This window comes from Epinephelus moara, chromosome 3, assembly GCF_006386435.1.
Source record: "Epinephelus moara isolate mb chromosome 3, YSFRI_EMoa_1.0, whole genome shotgun sequence".
NCBI lineage: Eukaryota > Metazoa > Chordata > Actinopteri > Perciformes > Serranidae > Epinephelus > Epinephelus moara.
The window spans coordinates 6,371,732-6,383,831 of NC_065508.1; the positions used below are offsets into that span (position 1 = coordinate 6,371,732).

At 44.4% G+C, this 12,100-nt stretch overlaps 1 protein-coding gene across 1 annotated transcript in view; it reads right to left on the reverse strand.

Annotated features, from left to right (window-relative positions):
• The window catches only part of jade2 (jade family PHD finger 2), a 257,234-nt gene extending 245,684 nt beyond the window's left edge, over positions 1 to 11,550 (reverse strand). Inside the window, exon 1 of the mRNA XM_050039044.1 lies at positions 10,645 to 11,550. The gene's annotated coding sequence lies outside the window, so the exon portion shown is untranslated. The remainder of the gene's footprint in view (positions 1 to 10,644) is intronic.
• Between the last annotated feature and the right edge of the window lie 550 nt (positions 11,551 to 12,100).

Here is a 12,100-nt window from a genome sequence, read left to right on the forward strand (position 1 = left end):
AGTTTGCTGGTATTGCTCTCAGGGGAGCAAAACTACCCTGAGTGAAGTGTAAAATAACAAATAAATAAATAAATGCACCCTTCAAGCTGTAACGTGGTTTAAATGAGGAACACTAACAATGCTAAGAACCTAGCTTGGTCCTTTGGGGAACTTAAAGCTGTTAGAGACTATTCTCAAATGAAACATCTTGTACATTTGAGTGTTTCCCCACAGGTCCTTTATTTGGACAGTGACAGGTTTTAGATGTAGCGGGAATTTAAGGCCCCTTTCACACATGCAGTCTATCTCTGAAATGTTCAGGAACATTTCCCGCCTGGGGTCAAGTGTGAATGGGAGCAGGGATTGACATTCAGGTAAATCTGAACTGGTGGCACGGTGGAGCAGTGGGTAGCATTACCGCCTCACACCAAGCAGGTTCCTGGTTCGGACCCAGGGTGGGGCATTCGAACCCCAGAGTGGGGGAGCCATTCTGTGTGGAGTTTGCATGTTCTCCCAGTGTCAGGATGGGTTTTCTCTGAGTTCAGATATAAAGAGTTTCGTCCATCTGACAAAAGACGCAAACCATTCACAAGACTCTGCTGATGACATACTTGAATTGGCAACTTGTTTACAGTTTAGTATTTACGCCAATGCTTTCAGGGGTGATTTGATAACTAACAAGCAACATAAGTTATTTTGTTTGCATTGACACAAGACTAAAAACAGCTCCTTGCCTGCCATGTTCCTGAAAATAATGAGACAGCTTCCATCATGCAAATTTGCTAACCCTAAGATAGCAAGGGAATGACCCGCCCTACTTTCCTCGTCACCTCGTTGGTTGGATTGGTTGGGTTAGAGTAAGAATGGTAGGATTGGTTAGAGTTAGGTTAAGAACATTCTCAGAACCCATCGGCTGTATTCAGCGTCTGACTTCCGGCAGGCGGCGATACAGCCTCTGGGGGCAGATCCCCGATTTTTTGGCATTCCGGTTTGATTTGGGCGGAGGAGGCAAATTTCCGTTTCTGACTTCCGTTTATATATAAGTAAATATGCTGAACCACTGCGATGGATTCAGAATTTGCAGTGATACCAATTATGTTCCGCCTCGTTAGTTCACCGCACGGAGCATTTAACCTGGCAACAACTGCAGCCGGCTCAAACGTGATTGGTCAATATCACACAGACTACAAACAGCCTACAACCGGAAACCAGGGCTCTTCCGCTCTTCATCCGGAGGCAAGATCTCCGGGGTTTGCCTACAGACTACATTCACTGAATGTAGAGTCGATCTCCGGGGTTTGCCTACAGACTACATTCACTGAATGTAGAGTCTGTATATAGAGACTAGGGTAAGAATGTCAGGGTAAGCCATTCAGAGCCAGAGTAAGGCCAACTATTCCTTCGCTATTCTAGGAAACACAAATTTGCCTCCACCATGTACTAAGCAGTAACCTCCACGGCTGAGAAATTAAGCCAATGCTAAAGGGCCAAAAACTGCAATTCACTGAATGGCCACTTGAGGCTGGCGATAAAACGGAGACAATCCCCATAAAAGCCCTGGTACAAAAAACGGACTTGGTCTCCTTAGCTAATTTCAACATTCATGACAACTGTACATAGGGTGATTTTTTTCTATAACTCACCCGTTCACATTTTATTAAAGCTCAAAGTTATGCACATTTTAAGGACAGGGCCACTTGAGTGACAGGCGGTTTGCTGATACTGTCCTCAGCTTTCAGTCAGATCCACCCCTCGCTTCTCCACAGCTCCAACCTCTGGTCCAAATGTAGTCACTTCTGGCTCCAAAAAAAACCAAGTTTGCAAAATGCCAAACTCAAATCTTCGAAACAGCAGTCAACAAACCAATTGGCAATGTCATGGTAGCTACATCCATTATATACACAGTACATGTACATCCAGTCTTGCCTTATCTTCTTCTGTTGAGTCTTGCAGCAGTTGCCATCAGCAAGTGTTGATTACCATCGTCTGGTGGACTGTCCCTTGCCCCATCTATTACGGCATTGCCACCGCATATGTGAATAGGCACAAGGAAATGTTCCTTACATGTGTGAATAGTGAAAATCACAAGCCTGCTCTAAGCCTCCACTGACGCACAGGATGACCAGTCGCTCCCCAGCTGTTTCAGGCTATTCTCAGCTCATTCAAATACATTCAAATAAGGTTTATTTTGGTGGCATGTATATATAATAAACTTTATTTATACAGTGCTTTTCAAGCATGGTTGACATGGTTACATGGCTGAACCAGGATTTTAATATTTCAGGACTGCAATGATGCAAATAGAATGAGCTAGGCAAATAAAAATTATAGAAAAATAAAATGGAATAAAATCATGTTGACATTAAATTCAGGAGGCCTACAGTCCCACTTGTGTTCAGACACTTAAATCTTTCCATCAAAAATAAGCAGGGCCAGTGTTGGTTAGGTTGGTGTTGCATCAGCTGAATATTACCTTGTGAATACCACAGAGGTTCAACAACTTTTCTCTGTATTCAGTTTGCTTTCCATGCTTGATGGTAACGTCCTTGAAAACTGTTGAGTGATGGTCCTCCATGGAGATGTACCCAATCAGAATATTTTCTTATGTTACCAGGGAAATGCCACCTGAATAAAATCTGTACTTTAAAGAATACTTAAAGGGCACATATTATACTCCTTTTAAACAAGTGTATATAGGTTATAGAGGTCCCCAAAAAATGTCTTGAAGTTTCTTAATAAATATCCACTCCAGTCCAGGATTTCAGCATTCCTACAAACCCCTCCGTTTCAGTCTGGCTCAGAAAATGCAGTTTCTTTAAATACAAATGAGCTGTGTCTGAGCCCGCCCCTGTGTGGTTTGAGCTGAGCGTTCTGGGCCGAGAGTGGACTATACCGTTCACAGTGGCCTAAGACACGGTCGGTATCAGGAGCACTTCAGTTAAACCGTAGGAATTTGATCGAGAATCTGACCCAGATGGAGAGGCTCCTACAGAAGTTCAAACTCTGGCGGCTGCAGCAGGACGTTTCTGAATGGTAAGTCACAAATTTTGTCTATCTTGACATTTAATTTTTAGTTTTTTGATGTGTGTGTTGGTACACAAGCTACGTAGCTAATGCTAACTGTCTCCGCTGCCTCGTCATTACTGGGAGCTCTGTGAATTGTGGCGTGTAGTTATCACTCATGCCTCATAAGTTGTACTTTCACATTCAGTGGAAATGTTTATCATCTGAGGATTGCTACAGGTGTTCACTGAAAAGACTAGTAAGATATATTGATAGATGCTAACAATCTTTTTTATTTTCATAATCTTTTCACGCTGTTTTGAGCAGAGATGCTTATCATAACAGCTTCCTTCATTTAGTCATTATCTTTGTATATTACAATTTACTTCCACCACTGTAATTCAGCATTAACATGTCTGTCAGCATTATGAATCTTTAGTCAGTTTTCAATAGACAAGGCTGTTTGCAGTGTTTTGTACACTTCACCATTCTCCATCTCTACATTATATGCAACAAGTTACATTTTCTAAGTTACCTACGTTATATGCACTTGACATTTAGCCAAGCATCTTATCCACCTCAGCTTGTCCACTGTGTCAGTTTCTGAACTTCTTAAGTTTTATACTTGGTGAGATGTTCCCATTTTCTCAATATTTTGGATAGGAGCTCCTCTTGAAACTGTTCAACCATGCCCATGTTGCAGTTACAAAATACCATGGCATTTACTGTTAGTAATTCACTGTAGGAAGAGCTACCATGTATGGTAGACCAACCTGGATTGGAGCCTGTCTGCCTGAACATGTCCTCTCTACAGAACGTCGGCGACATCGATCGTGCCGACTCTGGCTGAGAGGAATACACCAGTAAGTTTTGCTTTGTTGTAAAATGTTATAGTTTCAATCTAAATCAACAGTGGGCATAAGTGTACAATGGTAATAACACACCACAAGTATAGTAACATTGGTTTAAAGGTCAGTATGCTTTAAAACATCGATTGGCCAGATTTGCAGAGGTTAGAAATTGAGCAGGGATTCTTTATGACAAGAGGCTTTTTGTCCAGCCACCAGCTGTGTAAGGGAGCAATCACACCGAGATGAATAGCCAGAAACGCGACGCCAGTAAAACCATTGTTTTCCTATAATATGGCGTGTCTGACCGCCGTTCAAGCGTCTTTTTAGACGGCCATTTTTCCGGCGTCCTTTTAGACGCGCGTTTTTGTAGACGCTTCTTTTAAGACTGAAGACGCTGAAAAGTTAAAATATTTTCAACTTTTTGAGCGTCAGACGCCAGTAGCTAGCGCGCATTGAATAGGCGCTTCCAGCGTTTCAAGCGTCTTTGAAGCGTCTGCGTCTCTAGCGTCTCATTTCTGTGTGATCACCCCTTCAGGAACTATTTTAAACATTTGACTTCTTGGTCAGATGACACGTCATACAAATAGGTTATGCTTCCTATGGCCTTAATTGGCTTCTTTGTGTTATACTTGCAATCTTAATAGGACAATTATTTTACAGCGACATGCTCTCAGTGTTTTGGGTGCTTTTGAGAGCTGAGCATAAACAGTACAGATTGTCTGAGCACAACTGTGTCAGCAACTTTACAAACTTCAGAAAAAGGAATTAACAGAGGATGGAACAATGCAGGGACGGATGAGTGAAGGAGTGAAGGGGTAAAGTGATGTAAGGAAGAGGAAATTAAAGGGATTAAGGAAGCAACTCTGTGTCTTAACTCTCACACACACACACACACACACACACACACACACACACACACATACTGTATAACTTTACACAATATGGACACACACGTGTGGTATCCACACCAAGCGGAGAGGTGTCGGGCCAAACAAATGAGCCACAGAAATCAAATAGATTTCCTTTATCACCTTGCTGGCTCCAGCCACCAGAACATTAACACAATATTTATTGATGCTGCCACTGCTCCTGCTGCTGCCGCTGCATCATGGGAGCAGGAATGAGAGAGTGGAAAACAGAAGAGACACAGAGAGAGAGAGAGAAAGAAAAAATGAATAAAAATGAAAAAAAAAAAGGAAGGAAGAGGCTGAGGTCCAAATAATTTTCCAACTAAGCCTCCCGCTCCGTCTCCTGAAATCTGCTGACAAACAATGAAGGAGGTGAGTTGGAGCCAGCGAGGCTGGGACCCTGCCAAAAAGCCAGGAGGAGAGAGTGCAAAAGGGGGAGGACAGGTGGGAGGGAGGGGAGGGAGGGGAGGGAGGGAGAGAGAAAGAATCACAGAGAGAGATGGAGGATTGATCCATCGCTCCCGTCTCCGCTGCCATCAGGAGTTCATTAGCTCCTGGAAGGGAGTGAAGGAGGGATGAAAAGGACGGAGAGATGGAGGATGAGCACTCTGCCCTTCACTCCCAGCAACCCTGACTACCACCTCCCTGTTTATCTACCTGCACCTCCACCTCCTCCCCCCCTTCCTGTCATCCTCCTCTCCTCTACCTTCTGTCCCCGCTGGCTTCACCTTCCCTACTTTCTCATTTGTTGCCTTCACTTATTATCTGCTAACTTTGTTAACTTCCTCTCTATTGCCTCAGCTGATTTGCGATTGAAGCCAAGTAAAATTCCTCAGCTCTCCTGCCTTCTCTTATTCACTTTGATTTATCTGATGATTTTAAATATACATTAAGCACAAATTAAATCTCCCAAAAATGGCGCAGTGAGTCAGAAGCTCATTTCCATCTTGGATCACCAGGTGTTCAAACAGCAAAGGAAGGTCTGACATACTGTTTCTGTCTGTTGTTTACTCGCCCTCTTTCCCCACAAACACACACACACACACACACACACACACACACACACACAAACTCCTGCAACTCTTCCCATCATGAGCTCAGGCAGCATCTGTCAACCTGTCCATCACTGTGCTTACAGCCTTCAAACTTTTATATTTTTTCCCTAAAAAAGAGTAGGAGGCAGCAGGCGGACAGAGAGAGAATAGCCTGACATTTAGGATGATAAAAAGAAAAAGTATCTAATGGATAATGACACATTTCTGGATGTAAATGTATTGTTGGGATTTTTTTTTTATATGGTAAAAGCAGACACCACTGACAAAGCCAGATTTCTCACAAACTGATGTCTAAAGTACTCGTCGATGCCTAATGAAAATGCCAGCACCAGTTTTGACTTCTTGCGTGCAGTTCATCATTTAGTCTATAAATGTGGAAAAACTGTCAAATCAGCCATCACAGTTTCCCAGAAGCTAACTTTAAATTGTTTGTTTTGTCAAACCAACAGCTGGAAACTGAAATATATTCCAACTGCAATGATATAAAACTTAGAAAAACACAAATCCTCACATTTAGGATTTATGCTTAATGAGTAACACTCTATTTTTACAGAAATATCACCATAATATAAAACTTATAGAGTCCTACAGTGGGTAGAGAGGAGATGAAAAAACAAAAAATAAGCATAAAGGAAACAAAAGCTTGCTGAGGCATGCTCTAATGACATCACTGTCAACTTAGTGGCAACAACACAGACTTCACTGCAAATTATCCCAAAAAATGCATCATTAATTTCATCTGAAAAACCATCTGCCGCACCAGAACGCCCCACTGCTCTTATTCAGTCAGCGATCATGCACAGCTTCTGCAGGACGAAGACTTATGAAGCCAATTCCAATTACCCCTGCGAAAATCTTTGTGTGAAATATGTGGACCATTTCCGTCCTCACCAGTGATGTGTGCAGGTGTGCAGACTTTGCAATTATCCTTTACTAACAAGGCTGAGTCACAGCGGCACAGGAGGAAAAAAAATGTAAAAATGAAAACACCCCCTCTCCCCTTGAAGTCTGACGTCATCTCCTGCCCTCTGAACAGCAGGTTAGCACACGCGCACACACACACACACGCTTAAGAACGCACTAATGAGGTTCGACGCCTCAGCAGGGTCGTCTACTGAGAGCAAACACTGACAAAACACACACGGGTTAATGCATAAAAACACGCCTGCAGCGTTTAATCCACCACGTGGCTGGTTTCATGTTGCAAAACTTGCGAGGAGAAACAAAACCTGCTGCACGTGAGGAAACCAGAACAACCTCAATAACTGAACACACTGACAGGTGTTGTCATGTGTTTTCGTTTGCATCATGTTTCCTTAACATACATGGAATAAAAGTCCTTTATAAGCCTTTAAACGTCTCATTTTATATAAGAATTCCAATTCCAAAGAAAGCTACTATAATGTCCAGAGGTGTGGAATTGAGTCACGTGACTTTGACCACCACCTTTAACACCAGTGAGTCAGGACTTGGACTTGAGCCTTTTGACTTGAACATGATACCTTCCCCCAAGTCCAAAGATTAAAAATATGTCATGTAAAAGTGTGTCACAAATCAATTAATTTTATTCCTTTTATCTCATTTAAACATAACATGCAGCATATAACATGACTTTAAAGGAAGAACAGTCTTACAGAAAATGTCTTGCAAATTTTGGAAGAAAAAGTTATAGACTTTTTTCAAGGTGAGATGAGTTGAATACAACAAGCACGACTTTTTTGTGATTAAGTTGTCGCACTTGTTTTAATAAACTTGTCCGACTTGTAACGAATACACAAATTTTAAAAATAATTCAGGATTTCTGCAAATGTAATATAGTATTACTCTGTTGTTAAAGTGGCATTGCATTCAGTGAAGAGACAATTATGACTTGTTTAAGACTCGAAAATCTAGGTAGGACTTGGGACTTGAGTGCCGAGACTTGAAACTTAATTGTGACTTGCAAAACAATGACTCGCTCCCATCTCTGATAATGTTCCTTAGTAAAGATAATCAAGACGTATTATGTCTCGTTACATAGTTCAAGCGGAGAAGGCACAATCAGAAATTCAGAAAATCACAGCACATGGAAGTACACACCAAAAAAGACACACACACACAGATACACACACACACACACACAAATCCTACTCGGCTAGTAGTAATACCCTTGTGGCCAACATGCTGGTTAGTTAGTTAGTAAGCAGAGCAGAGCGCAGCAGAGAGCTGGTGACATGACAGCTAGCCAACCCGCCTGCAGGCAGCCACACACACACACACACACGCACACACACACATACACATACATACACATAAATCCTTCAGTTCAGTTGGTTCCCATCCTTCTTATCTGACACATATTTCTGCATCACACACACACACACTTGCCCTGCAGCCCTCTTTAGCAATGTGTGTAAAAACATGCATGAGCACATGGGGGGGCATGTGTGTGTGTGTGTACCTCTGTGTGTGTGTGTGTACATATGTGTGTGAGGGATTGAGGGTACAATATTTAAGTGACGTCAGTGGTCCATTCATGAACAACACCCCACCTCCTCCTCCTCCTCCTCCTCCTCCTCTTCACTACGTAGCAGCTAATGCGATACAACGCACCACGTGGGGGTCCTTACCCCCTTTCCCAGCCAATCCGCGCTCAGCGCTTAACGCAGCAGACTCAAATACACACACTACGCTACACCCCCGCCCACACACACACACACGTGTGCGTATGTACACATGTGAGGCTTAAAAGGTCTGCGTGCTCGAGTTTCACATGACACACTGTACAGGCAGAGTTCGTACATACATGAGGATGCACACATTCCTCCTGGCTGAGTCAGATGATGAGAGAAATTACAGTACAGGCTTGATCGAGAGATGATGAGGAGATGATGAGGGGAAAGATGGAGAGATGGATGGGTGGATGAAAGGTAAAAGAGCAGGGGATGGATGGAAGCGAGGGAAGGAAAGAGGGGTAAAAGGGAAAGGGATGGATGAGGGATGAGGGATGAGGGATTGAAACGTGGATGATTGGCTGGCGGCGGGGCTGGCGTCAAAAAGAGCGGAAGCAAAATGAAAACAGCTCTCATCCCTGTTCACTTGCCTTGTAAACAACCACTGTCTCTAGGCGAGAGAGGCGAGCCTCAAGGGAGGGAGGGGAGGGGAGGAGAGGGGGAGAGAGAATGAGTGAAAACAAGATAGCACTGCATCAGGAAAGATATGAAAGACAGAGAGGGGGATAGAGGGATAGAGAGAGAGTTGTTATGCCCCCACACCATGACTCATCTCCGGTTTCATACCCAGCAGGAGGAGGGTTGTGTGTTTGTGTGTTTGTGTGTTTGTGTGTACAAGAGTGTGTGTGTGTGTACAAGAGTGTGTTGAGAGAGTTTGAAGAGCATGCTACGTGCATCTGTACTTGAATATGTATTTAGAGTGAGCGAGAGGCACAGAGAGTTGTTGGTATGTGTGCACGATTCAAGCTTGTGTGTGCCGATGATGGTGTGTTTGTGTGTGTGTGTGTGTGTGTGTGTGTGTCATGGTGGAAGGAGAGGGAGGCGGGTTGAAGGTGGGGGGTGCTGCTGTCACAACTGGGAACATTTAACAAGTCCCCAGACGATTCCAGCTTAATTGATTCAAGGCTACAGCCAGTTCAGCTTCATGTGCGCCATCCCCCAAAAAAAAAAAATGTTTCAAAAATCTGGATGAACTGCTCCCACCCGTTAATGATCAGCACTAACAGGAAGACATAATATCCTTCAGAGGTTCTCCAGGCAATTATGAGGAGTAGGTGGTCACAAACGTGCCCTCTTCAGAGGCAAATGCCCCACTTACATCCCATTAATCCTGCTCACACCTGACTCCCGGCATCTGCATCCACATGTCGACTCTTTGTTGATGTTGTTGTTTTTTTATACAGGTGAGGATGCAAGACTCATCCAACCCAGGGATACAGACAGAGCTCTGACTTTGAGGAGGTAAACAACAGCCACTCCCCCCTCTTCTAAAGCCAGCTAGATCTGCACAGCACGAAGCAGCAGGAGGAGGAGGAGGAGGAGGAGAGGGTGAAGGAGGCAGAGAGGAGTTGCTCTAATTCCTTGATGTGTGTATATGTGCGGTTGCGTGCTCAGCCTTCCTAAAAGCAGTGCTGCTCCCCCTTGGTTTCCTTTCCTTTCCTTTTTTTTCTAAGGAGTCAAGGAACCTGCAAACCCTCCAGGGACTTTGGAGCGTTTTGGTGCCTCCACCCTGCACCCCAGACCTGCTGCTCTCCTCACAACTTCATATCCTACTGTAGTAACCCCCCCCCCCCCTCCATATGTGTCTAAAAATGTGCGTGTGTGTTCCTGCTTTCAGATTCGCCTGCAAGTTACAACTCACATTCCTCGCTACGCTGCTGCAAATGGCCCTATTTGTCGCAATTACGCGCAAAAAATAACACTTGGACATTCTCCAACTATAACCCCGCTCGCGCATTTGATTCCCACCGGGGGCGCGTTCACGTTTGCAGCCAAGTTTACCCGGTTAATTTCATCCCTGTGCGTGCACAGAACCGGAGCTTTCAAACCGGTTATTTGTCTTTCCTGCACTGCAACGCATACACCATGCACCCCTCACCCCCTCCCCGTTGACCCACATGCACCGCTCCGGGTACCAACACTATACGCGCCCCTGCCCGCTGACTGTGACTGACAAGCCCGCTGTAAAAGTGCGTACAGAGCCGCTGCTGCCCTGCTGCTAGCCTAGCTCTGGTAGCACTTGCAGCAGCAGCAGCAGCGGCGGCAGCAAAGTGGACTTGAGCGGTCCTGCAACACTCCCACTTTTACATTTTATCATTCTCATCCGCATATTCAGTGGCTGGCTTTTTATTTTTACCTTGATCGCAGTCAGCTTCGGGTGCAGAGACGTCCACAGTCCTGGACGGTGGGCGATATCCAGAGATTAGGAGATCATTGGGAGCCAGGCACATGTAGTTGTACAGTGGAGGGTTTAGCAGTTTGCCCACTCAGTGCCCCTGGCAGGCTGCTAGCAGTGCTGCTAAACAGCCCCGACTGTGGATCCACGTTGGGTGACAGGACTTGTCCCTTCCCCTCCCTTCCCTTCCCCTCGCGGTGCGTGTTGACAGCGCGTCAGCTCTGCAAAGACCGGCCGCCGAGAGTCCAAATCCGAAATAAAATCCAAAAGTGGCAGCCAGACTTGAGTTGCAGCCTTTTTACAAGTCAACAACAACAAACACTGTGGTGTCGCCGCTGGGTCCTGCTGCTGCTGCTGCTGCTGCTCACGGTGTAGCAGGCTGCGAGGTGCGCACAACACACCGCTCACAGGAAAGCATGTCGCATTTTGCAAAAGCAGCCCAAACGTGGTGTCAAAATCCCGACGATGTTTTCCTCTCCGGTGCCAGTTAGATCGGGGAGGAGGGGACGGGAGAGAAGCAAGAAGAGGAGGAGGAGGGGTAAAAAAAAAAAAAAAGGAAAAAGAAAAGGATGCTTTATTTCCAAACGATGAGTCAGAAAAGATTGCAAGCCAGTTTCGCAACGTCCCTCCTTCAAAAATAAAACATTGAGTTCTCCTCGTCTTCACTTGCTGCCTTGCCTCGCTTCCACTCCTCTGCCCGGTGTACGTGCACACACCGCTCTGCACAAATGCACAGGCGGGTCTTGTCTTGCAACCTCTCCCCCCACCCCCAGAGAGGAAAAAAGAGACAACACAGAAAAAAATCAGCTCTTATCATCAGCTTGAAAACTCTTTTGGCGCCATATTTATGGCGTACTTTCAATTCACTGTTACCGCAAGCTGCACTTCCTACTCTGAGAAATGCTAGATTACTGCGCCTCGGAGAGGAGAGGATGGGGATTGAACCTTCACCTGCCAATTTTCTGACAATAACACAGGCTTGTACTTGTGTGTGTAAAGTGTTGGAGTGGGAGATAATAATAAAAAAAAAGCTGCATCTGGCGACAGTGGTTTCTCATGTGGCAGACAGACACCAGTTTAAAGAAAATAAGTTCCTGAAAATAATTAACAGGTTGATTTATTAATGGAGGATTCAATCATGCAGTTTGCAGTGCATCATCTTTCAAATATGTATAATGTTTTAAACTTATATTTATTAGAAGAATACAAGAAATAAAGTGAATTAATTTGAGAAAATTCTGCAAATTGAGCAGTTTTCTTTGAAAAATTATGTCACTCATAAATCAGCTTGGGTGAGTCAGGTAAAGTGGGACAAATGAGGTTTTACATCTTGGGTTCTTTAGATATTAGCAGCCAGTCACTGAACATGTTAACTGCATTATTACTACAGATGTGTTTTACATGAATGTCTGGAACA